General features: G+C 42.4%; 1 long non-coding RNA gene across 1 annotated transcript; it reads right to left on the bottom strand.

Annotated features, from left to right (window-relative positions):
• Positions 1-1,870: 1,870 nt before the first annotated feature.
• On the bottom strand, positions 1,871-7,309 carry LOC116985471. Its single transcript, XR_004415274.1, has 3 exons — positions 7,256-7,309; positions 2,210-2,213; positions 1,871-1,880 (listed from the first exon to the last, which is right to left on the bottom strand). It is a non-coding gene; the product is annotated as an uncharacterized LOC116985471 (long non-coding RNA).
• Positions 7,310-12,622: the final 5,313 nt, after the last annotated feature.

The raw sequence follows: 12,622 nt of genomic DNA, 5'->3' as shown, positions 1-12,622 counted from the left end.
TAACATGAAATGACTATTAGAGATTTTTAAAAAATCAGGTTCATCCCTGGACATTATTGTTAAACACGCAATGTGATCTTATGAAGCAAAATATCAGCTAAATTATGATGGTAGCTGCTGTTCAAAAAACAATCTACTGGTAGTTGTCATGAGGCAACAGCACAGACACCCTTGGATTGTGGCAAGACTTGGGTGCTGCAACGGGCTATAAAGCAAAGTCAGGCAGTATCGACAGCAACAACTAACCCCTCCCCAATGAGCTCAATTCATTCTACGTTCACTTTGAACAGAAGTATACAAATTTAAAGCACACAGCATTGGGGGTTCAGTGTTGATGTGGATAGAGAACTGGCTGGCAAACAGGAAGCAAAGAGTAGGAGTAAACGGGTCCTTTTCACAATGGCAGGCAGTGACTAGTGGGGTACCGCAAGGCTCAGTGCTGGGACCCCAGCTATTTACAATATATATTAATGATCTGGATGAGGGAATTGAAGGCAATTTCTCCAAGTTTGCGGATGACACTAAGCTGGGGGGCAGTGTTAGCTGTGAGGAGGATGCTAGGAGACTGCAAGGTGACTTGGATAGGCTGAGTGAGTGGGCAAATGTTTGGCAAATGCAGTATAATGTGGATAAATGTGAGGTTATCCATTTGGGTGGCAAAAACAGGAAAGCAGACTATTATCTAAATGGTGGCCGATTAGGAAAAGGGGAGATGCAGCGAGACCTGGGTGTCATGGTACACCAGTCATTGAAAGTAGGCATGCAGGTGCAGCAGGCAGTGAAGAAAGCGAATGGTATGTTAGCTTTCATAGCAAAAGGATTTGAGTATAGGAGCAGGGAGTTCTACTGCAGTTGTACAGGGTCTTGGTGAGACCACACCTGGAGTATTGCGTACAGTTTTGGTCTCCAAATCTGAGGAAGGACATTATTGCCATAGAGGGAGTGCAGAGAAGGTTCACCAGACTGATTCCTGGGATGTCAGGACTGTCTTATGAAGAAAGGCTGGATAGACTTGGTTTATACTCTCTAGAATTTAGGAGATTGAGAGGGGATCTTATAGAAACTTACAAAATTCTTAAGGGGTTGGACAGGCTAGATGCAGGAAGATTGCTCCCGATGTTGGGGAAGTCCAGGACAAGGGGTCACAGCTCAAGGATAAGGGGGAAATCCTTTAAAACCGAGATGAGAAGAACTTTTTTCACACAGAGAGTGGTGAATCTCTGGAACTCTCTGCCACAGAGGGTAGTCGAGGCCAGTTCATTGGCTATATTTAAGAGGGAGTTAGATGTGGCCCTTGTGGCTAAGGGGATCAGAGGGTATGGAGAGAAGGCAGGTACGGGATACTGAGTTGGATGATCAGCCATGATCATATTGAATGGCGGTGCAGGCTCGAAGGGCCGAATGGCCTACTCCTGCACCTAATTTCTATGTTTCTATGTTTCTAAGATCGGCGGAGAAACGTCACCCACCTCATCAGTCCAAGATACAGTACGCCAATGCCAATGGTTACTGTGACAGCTTCATGTTTAGAAGGCGAGAGCATGGCTTATTCCACTGGTCACAAAGATCACAAGATTGGCCTTCCTGAGAGTGAATCCACGCAGAGCAACATACCCGGATGGATTCTCTGGCCGCATGCACAGGACCTGCACGGACCAGCTGCCAGAGGTGATCATAGATATTTCTAACCCCTCATGACCGTTCTGAGGTCCCCCACCAGCTTTAAGAAGACCACTGGCATCCTGGTGCCAAAGAAAAGTAATGTACCATCCAGTGACTCTAACATCTACCATCACGAGAGACTGGTGATGATACACATTAACTCCAGCCTCTCAGCCCAGGTTTGCTTACCATTACAGCAGGTCCACAGAGGATGCCATCTCCTTGACCCTGCATTCATCTGTGGAACACTTAAACCACAAGGGCACCTACACTGGACACCTATTTACTGCCTATAGTCTGTCTTGAACACCACAATCCCATCCAAACTCATCTCAAAGGAATCAGCACCACCCTCTGCCTCCGGATCGTCAACTTTCTGACCCACAGATCACAATCAATGATGATAGGTAACAATACCTCCTCACCAATAACTCTCAACACCAGAGCCCCACAAGGATGTGTTATCTGTCCCCTAGTATACTCTCTATATACTCACAACTGTGCGGCCAAATTCAGATCTAGGTCCATCTACAAGTTTGCAGATGACACCACTGGACCGGGCCCTCAAAAGAATTATTGGACAGAGTACTGGAAGGAGATTGAGGACCTAGTAAAATGTTGTCAGGACAGCAACTTCTTACACAGTGCCACAGTGGAAATGGTTGAGAGCTTCAAGTTCCTTGGCGTGAATATTACCAACAATCTGCAGTGGACCACCCGCACTGAAGCTACAACTAAGAAGGTACACCAATGCATCTACTTCCTCAGGAGACTTGGGAAATTTGGCATGTCTCCAGTGACCCTTGCAAGTTTCTATGGTTGCACCATGAAAAGCATACTCCCAGCATGCATCACAGCTTGATTTGGATCCCGCTCTGTCCAAGACCACAATAGATTACAGACAGTTAAATTGTAGCCCAGTCCATGATACAAACCAGCCTCCCCCCCACTGATTCCATCTACACTTCGCACTGCCTCAAGAAAACAGCCTACATAATAAATGATCTTTCCCATCCAGGTCAAACCTTCTTCTCCCCTTCTCGTCCAGCAGAAGATACAGAAGTGTGAAAGCACACACCACAAGACTTCCCTTCTGTAATCCGGTATCTGAACGGTCCTTCCATAAGCTAGGGTTCACCTTTACCCCATTGTGGACATTGATCTTTGTCTCTGGAACTGTTGCACTGCAAAGTTGAGAACTATATTCTGCACTCTATATCTTTTGACTTGTTCTACCTGTTGTACTTGTTTGGCTTGATTGTATTTATGTAGAGTATTGTCTGATCTCACTGGAACCCGTGCAAACAAAGCATTTCACTGCACCTCAATACACGTGACAATAATAATCTTTACAATAAAGACCTTTTCAATTGCAGAATCACACTCTGTTCCACTCCCAAAGATTAGTTCTGCAATAAAGTTACATTTTGTGTGCAGAATAGGTTGCGTGGCCATTAAAAGATCACACTTTGAGCAATAATAACACTTAGAGCGATATGTGCAATATACCTAGATGTAGCACAAATGCTTGTGCCAACGGGTGATGAAGTATATCCATGATGAGGACAAGGAGACATTGAAAGTCAGATTCTACCTTCCTTTAGTCAAGTTTTACAGAGTTCTGCTGCACAACTTAACTATGCTCTGACTCACATTGAGAAAGTTTAAAGATTTAAAAGTTACAAAATGGATTCAGCTGTAGATTTAGAAGCAATAAAATGGAAGCTTTCAACTTTCTCCTATTACACTAGCAAGGCTACAGCACTATAACAAAAATATGTTTTTGCCATTTGTCCATAATTGATCCCTGAGATTGATCCCTGGGATGGCGGGACTGTCATATGAGGAAAGATTGAAAAGACTAGGCTTGTATTCACTGGAGTGTAGAAGGATGAGGGGATATCTTATAGAAACATATAAAATTATAAAAGGGCTGGACAAGCTAGATGCAGGAAAAATGTTCCCAATGTGGGGCAAGTCCAGAACCAGGGGCCACATTCTTAGAATAAAGGGGAGGTCATTTAAGACTGAGGTGAGAAAAAACTTTTACACCCAGAGAGTTGTGAATTTATGGAATTCCCTGCCACAGAGGGCAGTGGAGGCCAAGTCACTGGATGGATTTAAGAGAGAGTTAGACAGAGCTCTAGAGGCTAGTGGAGTCAAGGGATATGGGAAGTAGGCAGGCACGGGTTATTGATAGAGGACGATCAGCCATGATCACAATGAATGGCGGTGCTGGCTTGAAGGGCCGAATGGTCTCCTCCTGCACCTATTATCTATGTTTCTATGTTTCTATAACACTAGCGAGATAACAGCACAACTACATGAATGTTTTCCTTTATGATATAAATATCAGTAGAATATTCAGACACTTGGCTCATACTTTTTACTCTATAAGATTATAATGTGCGTCAATAAGGTAAAAAAACAAAACAAGAAAAAAAGATTCTTCAGCATAATCATATATGGGCTAACCTTTCCTCTCTCGGAAGAACCTGGCAATCTTAACATGCAAGAGGCTGTACAATGCTCTGTAAGATAAAGTATTGCTGAATTGCTGATTATTGGGGTATAAATATATCTGATTGAACATTGCCTCTTCGTGTATGGGGATAGAGTGAACCTATAGTCTGTATTTTACATACTGTAAGAGTTTACTGCCACACCCGCCAGGCGACATAAAGATTTTAATGCTTTATTACTAATCTTTGTGTTGTTATCTGTTTGAAGTAAAAACGAACATTTACATTTTTGTAGTCAAGCAGGATCTTGCTGGAAACTATCTCTGAAGACTGAGTAAGAGACTACAATTTGGCCGGGATCTTGAAAGGAGTAGAAAGTGCACTATCAGACCCCTTGAGTCTGAACTCCTGAGCGTGCCCGGGAACACTGTGGTCCTTCATCCAAAGTTGATCTGGTTCCCTGCCAAGATCTTTGACAGATAACGTAACGCAAGGTAAAACAATTTTTGTGATTGTTGACTCAGATTAAGTAGGCTGTCTGAAGTATAAAGCCAATATTGAGCTGAGTAATGGGATAGGCTCTGGATAAGAGTAATGTGGGAGCTTCGGTACATGTGGGAGCTTCGGTGCTGCATATGTGTTATTTGGATCCAGGAAAACGTAAAGATTACATAATGAATAGATTTTTTAAAAGAGAATATGGTTGGCCAACATAATGTTAAACAATTGGTTTGTTAAAATGGAAGCCTAAGCAAAATATCCCTGGGGACCCCTTGTCTGGCATGGTGACCCTATTTACAGAGATAGGGGGGATGAGGAACAAATTCAGGGAGAGAAACAAAATTGGAAATAGTGTTGACCACCACCCCCTGCCTGGCCACCAGTCACTAACAGCAGGAGCTACGACACTAAGATACCGTGAAGAGGAAGGAGCTCCGGTACTCCTATAGGGAAGGGCAACCCCAGAAGAAGGAAGAACTGATAAGGAAGATGAGGAAGAAGAAGGGAGAGGACTTCAGGCAGAAGAGGAGGAGCAGTAATGAATCCAGCAGTGAGAGAGTTAAACAAAACAGAGCACCAGAGAAAGATTAACAGTAGATAAATCAAAGAAGACTGAAAAGGGAAAAAGCAGGATGTCGAGCGGGTGGCTTTCGAGGCACTGCACCTTAGCTACCCCGCAAGAAGTGAGGCTGCTCACTTTTGCCCCAAGAACTTTAACATTTTGTACAGTTTAAAACAAACTTGAAACAAAAGACTCCGACCTGTTTGCAAATACAGAGCTTGTCTCCCTGATGGAGGGAGAGGGAAAGTCTGTGAGTAACCGGGCAAGTGTGAGGTGTGACAAGACCCTGAATGACAGGGAATCGGACCAATCCCATTTCTGGTCTTGGTTAATTTCTGCCCACAGTGGATACAATAAACTGCTCATTGCTGGTGTCTCTGCCAAGGCTCCGCAACAATTCTCTCTCACTTCAACAAAAATAAGACTTTCACAACATAAAAACAGCGCTTGCTACTGCACCAGCTACTACACGCCTTATCCCTCCCAGTCCAACTGGCCATTATTAAGTGCAATGCCCATATAAGTTTCCACAACAAAGTTCCCCAGGGGAATGCCCTAGCTGACATTACTGCCCACACAGCAGATTACAAATTCTGCACATTGGTCCCCACAGAACCAGATTCTAGTAGACAGAACGGCTCTGTCAGACTAGGGAATGTAAAGTTAATTAATGTAAAGTTCTGCCATGTAAAAAGATCTTTGGAAATGAGGGGGCTGCGCCCGTTGATCCTTTGACAGGGCTTTGGCTCACCCCTCTCAGACAAATTTGTGTACCTGATGTTTTTCAGCCCATTCTTCCTTACGCATGCTGATAAGGAGGGAAGGAAATGTAGAATATAGCTTACACTTTAAAGCTTTAATGAAATGGCATGTGCCTGAGGAGCAGTAGCAGCAGCAACAGAGAGAGAGAGAGTCGAGTGAGATAACAGAAATGTGTGTTTTGGGTTGAGACCGTTCTTCAATATGTGTTGTATTTATGAACGAGTATGAACATTTTTGGGTGTATCAGTTTTAAGAGTTTTGCATGATTTCCTTGAGTAGTGTATAACTGTGTTTTACTCTTGAGTGAGAATGTTATTGCTTTAACGTGTGTGAATATCTGAGATTCAGCATATTGCATGAGGTGTGGAAATTTGTGAGTGAATGTCACAGAAAAGAGGGTGTTGAGTGAGTGAGTTTAAAGACTGTTACTTGTTTGTGGAACCGGTTCTGGGTGAATATTGAATTAATCCTATAATTCAGATGAAATAGGCTGTCATTGAATGAGCTTGCTCATTTACGCGATAAATCTTTGTCGAGTCTCATGTGTTTTAAAAGGTAGTGTCTCTTTAAGAAGTTGCAGTTGTGTGGGCGTGGAGCCGCACACAGTTAATTCCTTTTCCTTTGCTCTTTGGAAATGCATTGGCTATCTATGTGAAACTGTTTAATCTCTGTTTTCTCAACTATTATTAAACAGCGGATGTGGCTCAGCAAAGAGACTGTTCATTTTCTTCGCCGCATAACCTGGCATTAGGATTGGTGACCTTGTCGGTATTTTAAGTTTGACTTGTTTCCTATTTATTACCTTTTGAATTGAATTCAAGAGAGATCAGAATTGCACACTGGCCTTGTGGAATTCAGACTGAGGTGTTGGATGAGAATTGGAAATGCCTTTATCTCAGAAAAAAAGTCTGTTAATTTGATATTGTGAATTTGGAGAGATAGATTGAAAGAATTGGGAATAATTTTTAAATTGTTTTTTCTTTATAATGACCTAGTTTTAAAGGGTCTGCCTTGTAAGTAGTTAAAGAGTTTAAGTAAAGCCTTGACTGAGACTGGACAGGACTTTAATGATGAATTAATTACATATGCACAGCAATTGACCCGAACCTTGTCAGTCTCACAGAAACCACTGAACCAGAGAAATGCAGAAACCACTATCAGCTGACCATAATCCTTACAACCAGGAGATCATGAACTGATAAGAAATTGGGAGCCCTTCCAAGTAATACTGACTACACCTACAGCAGTGAAGGTCGAAAATAATCCTTGTTGGATACAACTAACCGATTGCGAAAGAATTGGAAACTAGAAAAAGGAAGTATGAACTTGGACATCCTCCTGCAAGACTGGAGGTAAAAGGAAGTCATACCATTTTTTTAAAAAGACCAGTATTTACAGTATCTTGTTAAAACCAGCCATGAACATAAGCAAACACATTACACTAAATTATATACATGCCTCCCTAATCCCGGATACCAGGAATGAGTCTCCCCCGGGTTGAATAAACTTGAACAATTAACAGTGACCCCTTATTTGTTCTTTGGGTTCCCGGGATTAGGAATAATGATCCACCTCTCTTAAAATCAAAGGGATCGATTTGAGATGGGAGACACCTCTGATTCACACTTCACTGTAGCTACTAGTCCTCCAGCAACAGCGAAAGAAATAGGAAAAATGATACAATGGCTGAAGGACAAACAGCCAATTCATGTTTTAAAGTTGCCAATCGCACAGAAGGAAAGATCACATGGGTCAGAAAGGAATGGGACACTATGAAAAGCAACAGCCACCTACTGAGGATCTGCTTACTGTGGCACTGGTCCAAGTACCCTACGAACTATGGGCAAAGCATAAGAATCATGTGGGATGAGTGTATTCAGCCCCTGAACATAAACTGACTATAAAAAAGTGTGCTGCCCAGCCATGTTTAAAACAATATTGACTGGCCCCGGAGGCTGAAGAAGGGATAGCTATGGTCTTTATGATTGACATGATTGTCTTTATTGTCTTGCAACAAGCACTATTAATGAAAATGCAAAGTCTTGTAATACTCCTAGTCTGCCAATCCCGAAAGTGGGAAGACGAAATGAATGGTGTTTTGTCTAAGACCTGAGAGCTATTAAAAATAGTCCTTTAGTACCTGACACCAATATTATTCTGTCATCTATACCAGCAGAAGTCGACATCATTACAGTATTTGACCAATGTTCAGCCTTTTTTCTCCATACCCCTGCATAAAGACCGGTAGCCTATTATTCTGTGGCTTTACCAACAGTAGTAAAATGGCATACCAGCCTGCTTACGTGCTGTAACGGCGAGGGTTACAATGATAGAGGTGTTAGCAGTGAACTCGCTGCTGTAAGGTAAACAAGCTTCCTTATCTGATTAGGATGTTGGGTTTGTGCCATAACCCTTCACGAACTCAAGGACAGGTTCAAAACAAATTACAATCAGACATATGTATGCTGCCATTTTTGCAACTGATTAATGAGAGAGAATATTAAAAAACATTCTCACTATAAAATAAGTATTGATCATAAAGATCAACAAAGAGGCACCTGTATTATAATAAGACGAGTGTTGTGCCTAGATCCCTGATGAATCCTCTAATATCACTGACCATGCTACACACATTTCCCAAGAAACTGAATAGATCCATTAGGTTGGCAGTGACATGCATGGGTACAATGAAGGAAATGGGAGCTGCTGGCCATTCAGTTGGTTTGGTGGACTCTGGGGTACTGTGTTACATTATGGCTCTATCTTTTTATTAATCATCGCTCTGATTTTTTATTGTTAACTGCTTGCGACTATAAAGTACCAACCGAGGATTGTGAATGTTATCATAAATGATAAAGAGGAAGGAATGAGAAGGTTTAAAGATTTAAAAGTTACAAAATGGATTCAGCTATAGATTTAGAAGCAATAAAATGGATGCTTTCACCTTTCTCCTATTACACTAGCAAGGCTACAGCACTATAACAAAAAGATGTTTTGCCATTCGTCCATGACATTAGCGAGATAACAGCACAACTACATGAATGTTTATGATATAAACATCAGGAGAAAGTTCAGACACTTGGCTCGTACTCTTTACTCTATAAGATAATAATGTGCGTCCATAAGGTTAAAAAAAAAAAAGCTTGAAACTGCAGAAAAACAGCTTCTTCAGCATAACCATAGGGTGGGAGATTGCAACCATCACGTGGTCCACCCTGTTTCGATGAATGCAATCAACCTGGCGTGCACAAACAGAAAATCAAACAGAACAAGTTGTCTTACAACTTTAGGCTGTGCATGCCATACGCAAGTAGGAGAAGCATAACCGTATATGGGCTAACCTTTCCTCACTCGGAAGAACCTGTCAATCGTAACAGGCAAGAGGCTGTTTAATGCTCTGTAAGATAAAGTATTGCTGAATTGCTGATTATTGGGGTATAAATATATCTGATTGAACATTACCTCTTTGTGTGTTGGGATAGAGTGAACCTATAGTCTGTATTGTACATACTGTAAGAGTTTACTGCCACAACCACCTGGCAAAATAAAGATTTTAATGCTTTATTAGTACTAATCTTTGTGTGTTATCTGTTGGAAGTAAAAACAAGCTTTTACACCATGACAGGGCGTTGCAAAGCAGATGTCAGGGATGACCCAGCAATCGAACAGCGGCATATCTGACCCCACCTCCCCTTCCTTCCTTCACTCCACTTTGCTGCGATCACCACTGAGACCACTGGCAGAGGGGGGCCTGGATACACTTCATCCCTGGCTCCTCAGCTCCACCCATTCATTTCTTTTATCCAAGATAAAAGTACAAGTTTAGCCGTCTTAAAATCATATAGAATCTTATACTGCTTTATAAGTGACATTTACTTTTATTTAAATTATTTATGCCTACTTCAACAGTTTTCAAAGCCTATTTGCAAGATATTTAACGTTTTTTTTCAAAATGTCATCAGGGTATTTCAAGGGATTCAGGAACCATCCCCTGAATTCTAATTGCCGCTCTTGGCCTCCTCCATCTTGGGGACAACTCTCGGGGACACAGGGTTTGGCTTGGCTGGCCCTCAATCTCCAAATGCCAGCGGGCTTGTACTGTGGGGGATGAAATGGGCTGATCCCAACATAATTCAGTTTAATAACATTGGAGCTAGACTGTTCACAAATAATTCCAGGAAGCACCACTCCACAAAGAGGGAAGAGAAAATGAGGGAATACCCCACTCACCCACAAATCTGGGATTCCATCACTAGTCACATCTTCCCATCTCCACCCTTATCCATCTTCCACAGAGATTGCTCCCTGGTTCTCTTGTCCCTTCCCACCCAAACCATCCCCTCCCCAGGTATTGTCCCCTGCAACCGCAGGAGATGTAACATCTGTCCCTATACCTCCTACCTCCCCTCCATTCAGCGACCCCAGCAGTCCTTCCAGGTGAGACAAAGCATCTCAAAACCTCCTCAACGGATTTCACCCATTATCGGCCATGGGTTGTGGTGCCCCTCCTCTCTTCCAGCTTTATATCCCATCCCCTCCCCCTGCAATCAATCTGAAGACGGGGCCCAACCCAAAACATCATGTTCTCCAGAGATGCTGCCTGACACGCTGAATTTAGTTTAGTTTAGAGATACAACACGGAAACAGACCCTTCGACACACCGAGTCCGCACCAACCAGCGATCCCCGCACATTAACATCATTCCTACACACACTATGGATAATTTACGTTTATACCAAGCCAATTAACCTACAAACCTGTACGTCTTTGGAGTGTGGGAGGAAATCGAAAATCTCGAAGAAAACCCACGTAGGTCACAGGGAGAATCTGCAAACTCTGAACAGGGCCATAGTCAGGATCAAAGCAGGGTCTCTGGTGCTGTAAAGCAGCAACTCCACCGCTGCACCACCTGGAGTTTCTCCAGCACTTCCCACAAAGATCAAATTAGGTTTTTCTATTTGGAGTCATTACTTCACTTCCTTTCACATTTAAGAGTACCTCATCCAAATGGATTACAGGGAGAGAAGCAATCAAATTATACCTCGTGTCCTGAAGGCAAAGTGTGCATCAAACTCTAATTCTAATGGAGCAGTGTGTCAGATGACAAATTTCACAATGTGAGAAAAGGAATTGAAGCCAAAGGGGGCAGCTTTAGAGGAACATGCTGTTCAGTATGTGATCAGGGCTTTACACGGCCTGTAAATTTGTGAAGGTTATACTGTATACTTTATATTAAAAAGCCCTGCTACTTTGATGAATGTGAATGGGTTAGGTATAGATATTGAATGGGTCCTCTGAGTGTTACTCATTCCTGAAATAGAATATCAGACAGAAGAGGATTACAATTTTGTTTCATTTCAATGCATGTTTTTTTTTTAATTTGTAAATAATAACCTGTGCTTTGTCAATAAATAGAGAAATTCGAATGTGGCAAACTAATAATAGTTTTTGTAATTAGAGTAACAAGGAACATTTATTCCAGATCAATGGGAAAACGCTGCATTGCTAAGCTCAGCACCAAAGATGTCATAGAAACAAAGAAACATAGAAAATAGGTGCAGGAGTAGGCCATTCGGCCCTTCGAGCCTGCACCGCCATTCAATATGATCATGGCTGATCATCCAACTCAGTATCCTGTACCTGCCTTCTCTCCATACCCCCTGATCCCTTTAGCCACAAGGACCACATCTAACTCCCTCTTAAATATAGCCAATGAACTGGCCTCAACTACATTCTGTGGCAGAGAATTCCACAGATTCACCACTCTTTGTGTAAAAAATGTTTTTTCTCATCTCAGTCCTAAAAGATTACCCCTTTATCCTTAAACTGTGACCCCTTGTTCTGGACTTCCCCAACATCGGGAACAATCTTCCTGCATCTAGCCTGTCCATCCCCTTAAGAGTTTCTATAAGATCCCCCCTCAATCTTCTAAATTCTAGCGAGTACAAGCCAAATCTATCCAGTCTTTCTTCATATGAAAGTCCTAACATCCCAGGAATCAGTCTGGTGAACCTTCTCTGTACTCCCTCTATGGCAAGAATGTCATCAGCCATTGCTCTGGAACCAGCAGATATCTGTTTAAAAAAAAGTTGAGGAATCCATTAGTTCTGTCAGGGCATTTATGATTCTTCCAATTTCACAAAGTGTTTATATACAGCATACCCTACCTACCATTCCAACATGCTCAGAGTCGGGGAATCGAGAGCTCAGAGCAGGAGTTTAAAGTGAGGGGGGAAGATTTAATAGGAACCTGAGGGGTAACATTTTCATACAAGGGGTGGTGGGTGTATGGAACAAGCTGCTGGAAGAAGTAGTTGAGGCAGGTACTATCGCAATATTTAAGAATCATTTAGACAGGTACATGGACATGATAGGTTTGAAGGGATATGGGCCAAACGCAGGCGGGTAGGACACGTTGGGCATGTTGGTCGGTGTGGGCAAGTTGGGCCGAAGAGTCTGTTTCTGGGTCTGCTGGATGATTATGACTCTATCCACTTTCGGAATGTCAGATTAGTTTGATTGATCGATTGAGTGGATTGCAATATACAGCTTGGAAAAAGGCCCTTCGGCCCAGCAAGGCCAACACATTCACACTAGTTCCATCTTATCCCATTTTTGCATCCAATCCGTACACACTAGGAGCAATTTACAGAGGCCAATTAACCTCCAAACC

This window comes from Amblyraja radiata, chromosome 22 (genome assembly GCF_010909765.2).
Source record: "Amblyraja radiata isolate CabotCenter1 chromosome 22, sAmbRad1.1.pri, whole genome shotgun sequence".
Classification (NCBI taxonomy): Eukaryota; Metazoa; Chordata; class Chondrichthyes; order Rajiformes; family Rajidae; genus Amblyraja; species Amblyraja radiata.
This window is presented reverse-complemented; position numbering and strand designations above follow the sequence as displayed.